Source organism: Panthera leo, chromosome A1 (assembly GCF_018350215.1).
Source record: "Panthera leo isolate Ple1 chromosome A1, P.leo_Ple1_pat1.1, whole genome shotgun sequence".
Classification (NCBI taxonomy): Eukaryota; Metazoa; Chordata; class Mammalia; order Carnivora; family Felidae; genus Panthera; species Panthera leo.
In genome coordinates this window covers 147982587-147994937 of record NC_056679.1, presented here as the reverse complement: position 1 = coordinate 147994937, position 12351 = coordinate 147982587, and the positions used below count along the sequence as shown (strand labels likewise).

The window sequence follows — 12351 nt, the reverse complement described above, 5'->3', positions numbered from 1 at the left end:
CTCTTCAACGATAACAGTAGCAGATCAAGTCCTTGTCATGTGTCATTTCTCTGTCTTCTAGCTCATCAATCTGACCCAACTAAAAATGTTCTACTGTTAAGGCACTATATGGTCCATCTGAATGATCCAGAATATTGTCTTCTGCAGCATCTCTTTTGTCATGGAAGGTAACATGGTCGCAGGCAAGTTTTTATAGAACAGAGCACAGACATCTTTGGAGTCCGTTTTTCTATATGCCCATGAAATTTTAACTTAACCTTACACACACACACACACACACACACACACACACACACACAAAGTATTGCAAGTGATTTTATATTAGGTTAATGCAATTATGTTAGTGTTGACAATACCCAAAATTGTCAACATAACAAAAAAAAACCCTGAATGTAAATGAAATAACTGAAATGTAAATTTGTTTTGGAAATGTCACGATGAGCCCATAATGTATTTTCTCTTAACAAAAAAAAATAATAACGGACTAATAATTCTCATTTCTACTCAACAAACAGACCTAGAAACAATGACTAAAGCCTTTACGATGAGCACTTTCAGCATCAGGTGTAATCTATAACTAAAAGGAAACAGGGCTCTTTGAGGGGGGATGTTATTTATCCCAAAATTGGAACAAGAGTTTTTATAGGGTGAGCCTGTAATACCTTGTCATGCAGAGAACAGTCGAGATTACAAAGACTACTAAGGTCATGTCAGACTGACCTAAACATCAATAAAAGTAATAATTTCAGTGATTTGAAGTATATCAAATATGTCAGAATTCATTAATTGTTCCTCTTTGTAAGATGCTAGGGAAGATGGGAAATGGTGATATTTTCAGTCTTGTAGGCCTAGAGAAAAATAAAGTGGAATGCAGGTCTCCTAAGTTGGCAAGAACTTGAGAATTTAATATCTTACTATTCTGAAAAGTAGTAAATAATAATGATACTCTTTTTTTAACCTCCAGTTCCTACTTGAACAACATCTCATGAAAATCAAATAATTGATGAAGGAAGGTTTAAGTTTCTCTAAAGAAATGTTTCAAATAAAAGTGAAGGATAAATGATTCTGAACATCATATTTTGCCAACATCTAATAGAATAATGATTTTAGGCAATGCTTATCAAGTCCATCAATATATAAAAAGGAAGATATGTAGATGTTATGTGCCACCTTGTGGAAATACATGACTGTACCAATGAGATGTTCTTGTTAAAATGAACCCTAAGCAATATCAAGATGCAGGTTGATTCCCAAATGACCAATAAACAGATGATAAATTTCTTAATCTAAAGAGCTGTAGAAAAATTTTAAATAAACCTAAATGTGATAATAGTAGAAACATTCAGTCCTGGGTCAAAGTAAAAGGGCTAATAATCTGATAATATGATTTTTAGGCAAGAATGAGAATTAATTGGACTGCTCAATAAACTGTTGGTGGGAATAAAAATTGGTGTAACTACTTTGAAAAATGTTTGGAGATCACCACTAAAGCTGAAAACTCACTCTATGACCTAGCACTTTCACTCCTAGGAATATAGCCAACATAAATATGGAAATGTTTGAAATAAAAGATATGTTTTAATTTTTTCAATGTTTATTTATTTTTGAGAGGGAGAGAAAGAGCATGAGCAATGGAGGGGCAGAGAGAAGGAAACACAGATCTCAAGCAGGCTCCAGGCTCTGAGCTGTCAGTACAGAGCCCAATGCAAATTCATGAACCAAGAGATCATGACCTGAGCTGAAGTCAGACACTTAACCGAATGAGTCACCCAGGCACCCCTGAAACAAAAGATATATTAATGTATTTTATTAGTAGGAATATTTATAATAGTTAAGTCTTGGAAACAGCAAAAGGCCTATCAATATTAGACTAATAGATAAATGGATAAATTATAATATGTGTTTTTCAGTGGAATACTATTTCGAAATGAGACTAAACAAGACCTGTGCACAACAAAATGTATAAATCACATGAACCTGGTTTGGGGTGAAATAAGCAGATACAGAAAAGTATCTACTGTGTGATGCCATGAAGATAAATTTAAAATTAAAATACAGGGGGTGCACATCCATGGCATTAGAGGTCAGGAAGGTAGTTACCTTTGGAGATGAGAAAAGATGTCACTAAGAGAACTATGAGGGGGCTTCTAGGGATGGGGAAATATGTTTCTTGATCAAAATAGTGGTTTCATAGGTGTGTTCAATTTGCAAAAAAAAAAAAAAAGAAAAAAGTAAGCAACCTATACTCTTCAGATGTGAATGATTTTCTGAATTAATTTTATATTATAATAAAATTTATTTCAAAAATTTGTTTTAAAAATCCTTCACATCAGCCCAAGTCTTGTGGAATTCTGAGAGGTTTCAAGACCCTTTGTCTGATCTGATTGTAAAAGCTTGGGGATAGGGCCAAATATAAAATAAGTAACAAGACACATACTTAAATTCAATGTTTATTCCTTATTTTGACTCTGATTCAAATAAGAATTGTTTTCATTAAAAGCTAAGAAATGTTTAATTTTGTACAGTAATTGTACTATGGTATACATTAAGAAGTTTTCAGCTTTGTATGTATGATAATTATACTATGGTATACATTGATAAATGAGTTCTTATGTTTTAGAGGTTTATTTATATTGACATATTATGAATAAACTTATATAATGTATGGAATTTGCTTCAGAATAATCCAGTGTATATGTCCACAAGAGGAGGAGAAAGCTATGTGGTTATAGGTAAAAGAAGTTTGGCCATGAGCTGATAATTGTTGAATCTGTGGGTTCATTATACTCATAATAGTACGTTTTAAAATGTAATTGAATATAACTGTAGTTTTCAGTTAAAAGCTTCTTTAATAACCTGTAAAATATTAAGGCATAATAGGAGAATATTACATAAAATTAATGGAAATAGCCTTATAAAGTCTGAATACAATATAAATAATTTCTTTGTTTAAAATAGACCACTTGAAGGTATTAATAAGTTTTTTTCCCCAAATGTACCTGTATTTTCTTCCAGAAAATTGACACTTCCAAATAGCTTATTTTTTTTGATTATCTACCTTATTTCTAACTTCAAATATTCAAAAATATTGAAGATTTTGGACACTAACAATATACTGTCTCTTAAGGACAAATTAGTTACTCAAGCCGGCTTTTTAGTTTATGTTAACTCCTTTTACATACATATCCTCCTGGATATTCTCATATATTAACTGAGAGATATCAGCATTCTAAAGACTAAAACTTTTATGAGGTTTTTAATTTAATGTTACTGAAAGCTCAGTAGTCACTGGTCATGCATTGAAGTAAAATAGAAAGATATCAGTAACCTTTCAATGACAGCTTCATGGAAGGATATGAAGACAGCTGTAGGTTATTTTCTTGCATAAAAGAGCTTCCTCATTTAATATGAATTCATAATGGATTATCAGCAAAATTTCAATAAAACATTTAATGTCAAACTTTTTAGAGTAACACCAGTGTTTTATAACTTTTCATTGTATTTTGCCACTGAAGTTCTTGAAGCTTTATTCAGATTTTTGTAAAGTAACCTAAAATCCTTTATGTTAGATTAACACATTTATAATCATTCTATTGTTTTACAAGTGAAGCAAGGCTATAAAACTTGCTCCAAAAGGCAGAAGATTGTCAGAAGACAGTAATGTGACATTTAACAACCATATTTTCTAGTCATCAACTTCTTATTTGATAGAGTCCATAGCACAGTTTTAAATTTCCCATCAGTTCAAATACCACTTAAAAGTTGGAGGGGGAAAAAATACCTGCTGTTGCAAAGAAGTTTATTCTTTTTTCCTTGTGAATAATTCTCTGAAAGATATCAGGTGATAGTTGCACCATTTCATGTTAAAGTTGGCTAATATGAATTAACTGGTTGTCTAACCAGTTAACTTGAGATCCAGTATACTTTCTTTTGCATTTTTTTCCTGAAAAACACCTTGGTTTTCTGTTAACTGAAGTTAAATACGGTGAACATGCATGTTGGTTACATGGATAGATCCTCCTGCTAAAAAAGTAAAATTACCAGTTTTATTATAAACATTCAAGTACTAGTTTAAATACTATATTTCTCTGACAGTGAGACTCAAATATATACCTTTAAAACCATATAATTTCAGTTATCTCTTATTTAATAGTTTGAAAGAGACCAGAAAATTCAGTAGTATATCTCTGCTTGTTGGTAATTTGTGACCCTGGTACCCTAGGATTGTTCTGCCTATCCTAAAAGGAAGAAAGGGGTTGAAGATCATGCAGACAGACTCTAAAAGTAAGTATTAGACCTGAAGTCTGTAGACATTGCTTCTGCTTACATTCCACATAAAAATATAGTCATATATAACTGCAGCGGAGGTTGAAAATTTTAGTCCAGCTGGGTAGCACTGTGGGCAGCTGTATATCTATTATTAAGATAAAGAGAACCAAACTTTTGTTGTTGTTGAGAACTCCCTGAAAGTTACTAACTAAAAACAAAGGTTCAGTATATTTGAATAAGAGAAATGATGAAGTAGGAGAAAGCCAAAGAAACAGTTACCTGTTGTTGCCTGGTTTACTGGGGATACCTGGGCCCTGAGGACTTGACCTGACCCATCTAAAAGAGTCTGCAGAAGTCCCTTGGTGCCTCACAAGAATGAATTCAAGGACAGACTAGACATACCAGATGAGTGGTACAAGCAGAAAGTTTATTTATGTGAATGTACATTCTTAGAAGAAGACCAGACAGACTTGAGGGAACAATTGCCTGAAATTCCTTGTTTCCAAGCTTTTATTGTATTTTGAATAATTAGGAGAGAAGTATTCATTGAGTAGGTGGGATCTTTTTTGGTAATGGCATGCCTTTTCCAGGAATTCAGGTACAACCCCTTTCCTTATTTGGATTAATCAGAACTGTCATGTTGATTTTAGAGGCAGAGATCCTCCGAAACTGCAATGTAAATGATATGATAATGGGGGAAGGATCATTTGAGGATACACATGACCTTAGTCACCTGTTGGCCCCAGAGATTTCCCAACCTCACCAGTTTGCCTCACTCTCCTTTGATAAGTAATAGGTATATTTCGGTTCCATCACTGCTCATTACTATTTAACTGCCTACTCTAACACTATGAGAATACCTTTTTACATACATAGGGCTTTTAGTTCAGTCCCTAATACTAATAATGAATGGCATTGGTTAAATTACACTTTCCAAAAACAACTCCTAACTATAAAGGATAACTTGTTAACTTTGTCCATAGTAAAATTATAAATCTCCCTTTATCAAAAGAGTAAAAATAAGGCATAGATAACCAACATATATAACCAATACACATAATCAGAAAGGACTAGTGTTCTAGATCATTCAATGTAGATCAATGGATTGATAGATGGACAAAATTTTAATAAGAAAAAAGACGTATTAATCAAACTGAAAATGAATAAAAAACTTGTATCATCTTGAAAGGAAATCTTTTACAATCATTAGTTAGCAAATGGTTTCTCATTACTGGAATCCACTTTGCCTGACACCGGTATGCTTCCTCTTTTCCCTCTATGATTTCCAAAGGGCCAATAAACCAATGCAAAGGAGCCAACACTATAAAAAATTAAGTAAATGCAATATAAAACCAAAGTAGGTTGTAATTACATATCAACCAGATTGGCAAAGATTTAAAATTTTGACCACACCTAATGTTGACAAAGATATAAACCAATAAAATGCTTTCTACAATGCTGTTGGGAGTATATTTGAGAAACAGTTTGGGTTTATCTAGAAAAGTTTTGTATTATATATGACTTACTTATATACCCTAGAGAAATCCTTGCACATTTACATTGAATGATAAGTACAAATGTTTATAATGGTATTACACTACATAGTCAAAAATAGGAAGCTTTGCAAAAGTTTTTAATATATCCTATTTCTATGAAAGACCTTAATAAACATATCAACTGTCCTTATAAATATAATTTTGGCTGGAAGAGTACTAAAAATAAAAGAGCAATTGAGAGTTGAAAAAATTAATTTCCTGTATGAGTTAGATGATTTGAAATCACTAAAACATTATCAATTAAAAAGAAGGAAAGTGAAATATACCACTTCTGGATGCAAAATCTATTACATAGTCCTAGTGTAGTCTTGACTTATAGGTACCTACATAATATGAATAAAAGTCCTAAGTTTTGGTGGACTACAAGTGTAATATATGCTAACATACTATGATTTCCAGTAAGACCTAAGTAATAAAATTTAAGACTCTTTTAGTACAAGCAAACATTCTCAAATCAAGGAAGATAACAGCCCTGGTTTTCTCTCCACTGGTTAGTCCATAGTTGGAATAGGCTTCATGGGCTAGAGAAGTAATCTGCTTTCTTGAGGTAGACTAAATAACGCAAATACATGAAGTGACTAAAGTTATTAAAACTTACACGTTCTATATCAAGAAAGCAGATTTTTTTTTTTTTTTTTTTTGGTCAGTAAGAGAGATCGAACAATTAGAATATGCTACTGATAAAAGCACAGGTGGGTTTTTTTTCGTTTTCTTTTGTTGCTTGTTTTTTTTTTTTTTTTTTTTTAACCCCTAGAAGAAATATTCCAGTGAATGTGAGATGATCAGTTCTGATGCAGGTTTCAGCACTGGGGAGAAGGTTTGATTGACTTTTGTATGAATTATCTTTGCCTTTAAAATTTTATCATTTGATCTTCCAAGAAACAAAGTTTTATAAAAATCTTCTTTTTAGGTATAATGTCATCTTTTTTTTTTTCAATATATGAAATTTATTGTCAAATTGGTTTCCATACAACACCCAGTGCTCATCCCAAAAGGTGCCCTCCTCAATACCCAGCACCCACCCTCCCCTCCCTCCCACCCCCCATCAACCCTCAGTTTGTTCCCAGTTTTTAAGAGTCTCTTATGCTTTGGCTCTCTCCCACTCTAACCTCTTTTTTTTTTTCCTTCCCCTCCCCCATGGGTTTCTGTTAAGTTTTTCAGGATCCACATAAGAGTGAAAACATATGGTATCTGTCTTTCTCTGTATGGCTTATTTCACTTAGCATCACACTCTCCAGTTCCATCCACGTTGCTACAAAGGGCCATATTTCGTTCTTTCTCATTGCCATGTAGTACTTCATTGTGTATATATAATGTCATCTTTTAAAAAATGTATATGATTGTTGTGTTCAAAAGAAATGGTATTTTTAAAAAGAAAAAGAACTTTACTCTCACATATTAATTAGCATTATAGTTCCCATATTAGATAGATGAAAAATTGACGTTTTTAAGCTCTTAAATTCATTCCAAGTTTCTAGATAAAATCTTTACACATGTATATTCATTTCTTCTCTATACTATGGACTTTTGGAAAACAATTTATTCTGCTTGTATTTAAGTGTAAAGTACAAAACTAGTCATCTAAATTTTGATTTTTAGATTTCACTTGCTATTTTGCCTGTGGGTAAGCCAATTGCTAAGGCTTTATCCCAAGTGATTCAAATTGTATACTAGTGATAATTGTGCCTAAGTGCACTTAATTTAAGTGGAATCTTTAGATGCTTTCCTTCTATACCAAATATAATTGTGATTTAATGTTAATGAGTTGAAATTTAGGATCATGGCCTTAAGAATGTTGTTGTGGTCATTTCATTTCTACATTTTGAAGTACTAATTTTAATTTATGTGTAAGGGTTATTTTCCTAATGGAGATGTAGACTTTATGTCATTTGTAAATTGAAACAATTGTATGAAAGAAAATTGCACAAAGCATGATCACATAGACTTTTTCAACCCTCAACCCTTGTTTCCTATTTATTCTTAAAATTTATAATAATTTTTAATATAAAATAGCCTAGTGAGCACTTACAGTTGCAGGCATGCATGTATCTAAGAAATTTACATGTCTTGCCTCAGTTAAACCTTCTAAAAATCATGGGAAGAATAAATAGATTTTTCTCTTCTAGGACTTTATTGCACCAAGCTTTGTTTGGATTATAGATCCAGGTTGGCTTGTTTGTTTGTTTACTCTGGTAACAAAAACCAATGTGAAGTTTCAGGTTTCGAGTGGAGTTAGACAATGTTATAATGTTATAATACCATAAAAGCTTCTCAGTTTACGGCGCATGGAGGGGTGGGTGTAGTAGAATAGAAATAATGCATTTACTATTGTTAAAATGCTTGTAGTTCTGCATGATGCATTCTTTGGGGCTACACTCCCTTGGAGGGCCACATGAACGAAGAAGAAACATTTAGGCTCATCGTAGCTTTATAAATAGGGGAGTCTCCTGCTACTGTAGTGCCTCTAGTATGCTAGGCACAGGTAATGTAAACATGCTCTAAACAGGTTGCCTTTCATTATAGGACAGATTCATACCCTAAAAAGAAGGTGAATAAATTCTGGACTGCAGAGGTGAGTAGAGGGCAAGAAAGCATGAAAATGTAGAGATTTAAGGGCCTGAATAATGTCCAAGAATGCAACTGCAAGTGAATTAATTTACAGTTTGTCAAAATAAGAGTGAAAGGTCAGTTTACAATCCCAATTTTTCTGTAAAATAAAAAATTGGATGTATTTTAAGAAAATGTTCTAACGTAAGGCAATTTCCTCTCAGAGTTGTTTTTAGTAAATCCTACTGCCTATTTACCAGAGATTTACAGGTGCTCTGTGAAGGGGAATTTGTACTGCCACACATTAACAGAAGGTGGAGAGTAAAGCATAGTCAAAGTCCTAACTTCTTGCCTTTATGGTATTGAAAGTCTTTTAAAGCCATTTTAAATTTGCTTCATTTAATTCTCCTGTTAATTTAAAAGAACATAAAACCTAGTAGTTTTATTGTCATACTTTATTTTGCCCTCTGGGGACCTCCATTTTAATTCATTTCATGGCAGTTTTAGGCAGGCAAACCTAGGTTCCTCACACTGCACCTCAATGATCCTACCAATCACTATGTCACTAACTAACATAGGGATACCTTGTCTTCCCTTATTTTACGTGTGCTCTCTCTTCTTTAGATGCACAATGAATACAAAATAAAGTTCTTTTCAAGATGAGATACAAAATGCAGTGTGTAAGAGTTCTTCCTTTTTTAGGCCTATTGTGAATTATCTATAGTGGGAAGGGCTGGATTTGGGGAGAGGACTGATGGAGGAAAGGATAAGTCATATGGTCCTTAATTGCTTCTCTGCGTTCCAAGTGGGATGGGAGCTATACGAGACTTACAGTTAATCTCCAAGGAGAATTTTTTTGATAATAAATGGGTGGCTGCTGTGGAATCCTGGCCATTTGTAAGCAGTATCCTGAGTGCTTCAAGTCATACTGTGAAGACCTGAAACTCTGGAATCCATTCTTTATGCTGGAATCCTGATTGCTGAGAATCAGTCTGGTACAATTGGTTACTTCCTTTTCTAACAATGATTCTTAAAAGTTAATTTTTGAAAGTGCCAATACTTCTTCTTAATCTAGGAAATTTATAGTCCTCCAATAGAAAATATGTATCAGAGGTTTCATAGTATTCACAGTTCTTATAAATTGTGTAATGAGACACTCGGGAAATTTATGGGTATTTTCTTATTGATTCCTCACAATAAAGGTATTATTTTTCCATTTCACAGAATAAGAAAATAGCATGGGAATTTGGGGCTGTCAGAGATCTTCCTAAGTAATCCCTAGCAACATGTGATCTATCCTACAAATAAACCCAAGACTACACTATTACCTGCTCCAACAGTGATCTTACAGGGGAGGCTACCCCTGAGTTAAACTGGAACTACCTGTTTCCTCATGCAGTTTCTAATCTTCTGAAATTTTGTCTGCTATACTTTGCACAGACAGCATTTAAATCTGATGATAAAATATAATGAAATACTTTAGTAAAGTTTACCACAGATAAAAGTTTTGTAATTATGCTGATTGATTTCTGCACTTGGTCCATCCCTACAGTTTACACATAGATAAATGGACTCATCTACAAATGTAATCAGGTCATAAGCTTATTTAAGGAAAAAAACATAATTAATTACCAATGAATAACAGTAAATGCCTGATAACCCTGCATTTTTTCTTTTACATTGTTTGCCTTATTGAAATTTTTAAAATATTTCACCCTTATTAGCATATTTTGAATTGTTCATTTCTAGGTAACATGCTAGAGATTTTTAAAGAAATGTACTTGTAGAAATTTGAAGTTATGGGTTACATTCATTGTTTAGAATATAATCAGTACTCAAAATGAATATAATATCCAGTAACAGTCTATGATACGACTAAATATGGGCAATAAGTGAAAAATCTAAATCTGAAATATTACATGCAACATGACACACATCTTACAAAGTAAAAGAATCATTGTTATATATACTCTTTACGAGATAAATGAATATAAAAGAAGGTAGGGTAATAATGATCATTGAGTTCAGACTGTTGGTTACTTCAAGGGCAGAAAGAGGATGGTACAAGATGGGTATAGATAACACAGAGATATTTTTTGCAGTCTTAGATTCTGTTTTTGCTGGGTTTCTGTGTTCTTATGTTATAATACATATAAATTGATTATATACACATTTTTACTTATATAAAATAAATAAAAAGAGCATTTTATACAGACCAATCACTAGTGTACCATGAGGCAATATTTATGATTAACCTATTTGTACCTGGCAGCTTAACTGAAAATAAGTACACAAATGTAGATATGATATTAATTTCTAACTCTTCCATTTGCTACCTAGGTGTTTGTTGCAAGTTACTTAATATTTCTGACCCTAATTTACTTCATCCATAAATATTTGTGTTGATTAATAATACCTATGTCTCCAGGTGTGGATTAAATGATGCAGTTGCTCTACTTCCGGGTTAGAGTGTAGAGGTTATTTTATTGTCATTTTAAAGAATAAGATATATATATAGATATATATAGATATAGATATATAGATAGATATATCTATAGATATATCTACATGCATATATATACGCATATACATGTATATATAATATATATACATTCCATTATGTAATATATATATATCTACATGCATATATACGTGTATATGCATGTAGATATATATATATTACATAATGGAATATTATTTGGCAATCAAGAAGAATGAAATCTTGCCATTTGCAACAACGTGGATGCAATTAGAGTATATTATGCTAAGCAAAATACGTCAGAGAAAGACAAATACATGATTTCACTCATGTGGAATTTAAGAAACAAAACAGATGAACATAGGGAAGCAAAAATAATATAAAAACAGAGAGGGAGACAAACCATAAGAGACTCTTAAATACAGAGAACAAACAGAGTTGCTGGCGGGTGCTGGGGGGGGTGGGTGGGCTAAATGGATGAGGGACATTAAGGAGGACATTTGCTGGGTATTATATGCAAGTGATGAATCACTAAATACTATTCCTGAAATCATTATTACACTATATGTTAACTAACTTGGACTTAAATTAAGATAATAATAATAATAATAATAATAATAATAATAATTAATAGAATTTATTTCACTCAATTCTGAGCTGAAATTACCTGAGATGTATAAGGCTAACCTTTAAAAGTATTAAAAATTCCCCCACATTTTTACCTACTATGTCTATGTATTACTTGTATAGTGTGTTCTCTGCATAAATAGATTATAAAGGGAGAATATAAAAGTAATTTATTACATAAAATAATAGATGAAAAATCATAATTCAGTAAAAATCTGATTCTGTATGCTAAGAAGTTAAAGTAAATCACTTGCCATTCTTTGTTTTGGTAAACCTTAGTCCTTTAAAATATCTTTTATGCTACCCCTATAACTAATTAGCTCAATTACATTGATTTCAAGGTATGCCTAGTCTGCCTGGGAAGATTTCAATATTCTGGAAATATCCTTTTGATTAAATATTTTTGAAAGTCTTTAAGGGGAATTCATTGACCTTGGTACTTGAGTTTCCTTCAGTGTAGTCCCCGACCTTGAGGGTGGACTATGTAGCTTTGGAGAGAAAACCTATATGTCAAATATATAATATCTAAGTATGATATAATTTATTCCATACCTGGCTCAAGCTTTTTAAAAGTGTTTTACGGAGTATCACATTTAATATTTTTAAAGTCTATTAAATAGTTGCATTATTTTTATTCTTGTATCACAGATGATGTAATTGAAGCACAGAGAGTTTAAATAATTTGCCAAGGTCACAAAGGTTGACAGTAGCTAGGATTTGAATCTAGCTGCTATCTCCAGTCCTTTGATATTAGACTCTATGCTGTCTGCTTATTTCTGTTTTTCCAATGCTACATACTGTCATGTGATACATGGAAAATGGTAAGTAATTACTTCTCACAGAATTCTAAAATTCCATTAGATGGAGGTGACA

General features: G+C 32.4%; 1 long non-coding RNA gene across 2 annotated transcripts in view; it reads left to right on the top strand.

The window, feature by feature from the left end:
- The window catches only part of LOC122200946, a 106623-nt gene extending 102349 nt beyond the window's left edge, over positions 1-4274 (top strand). For both annotated transcript variants that reach the window (XR_006194015.1, XR_006194014.1), the window contains exon 4: positions 4223-4274. This is a non-coding gene — a long non-coding RNA (uncharacterized LOC122200946). The remainder of the gene's footprint in view (positions 1-4222) is intronic.
- Positions 4275-12351: the final 8077 nt, after the last annotated feature.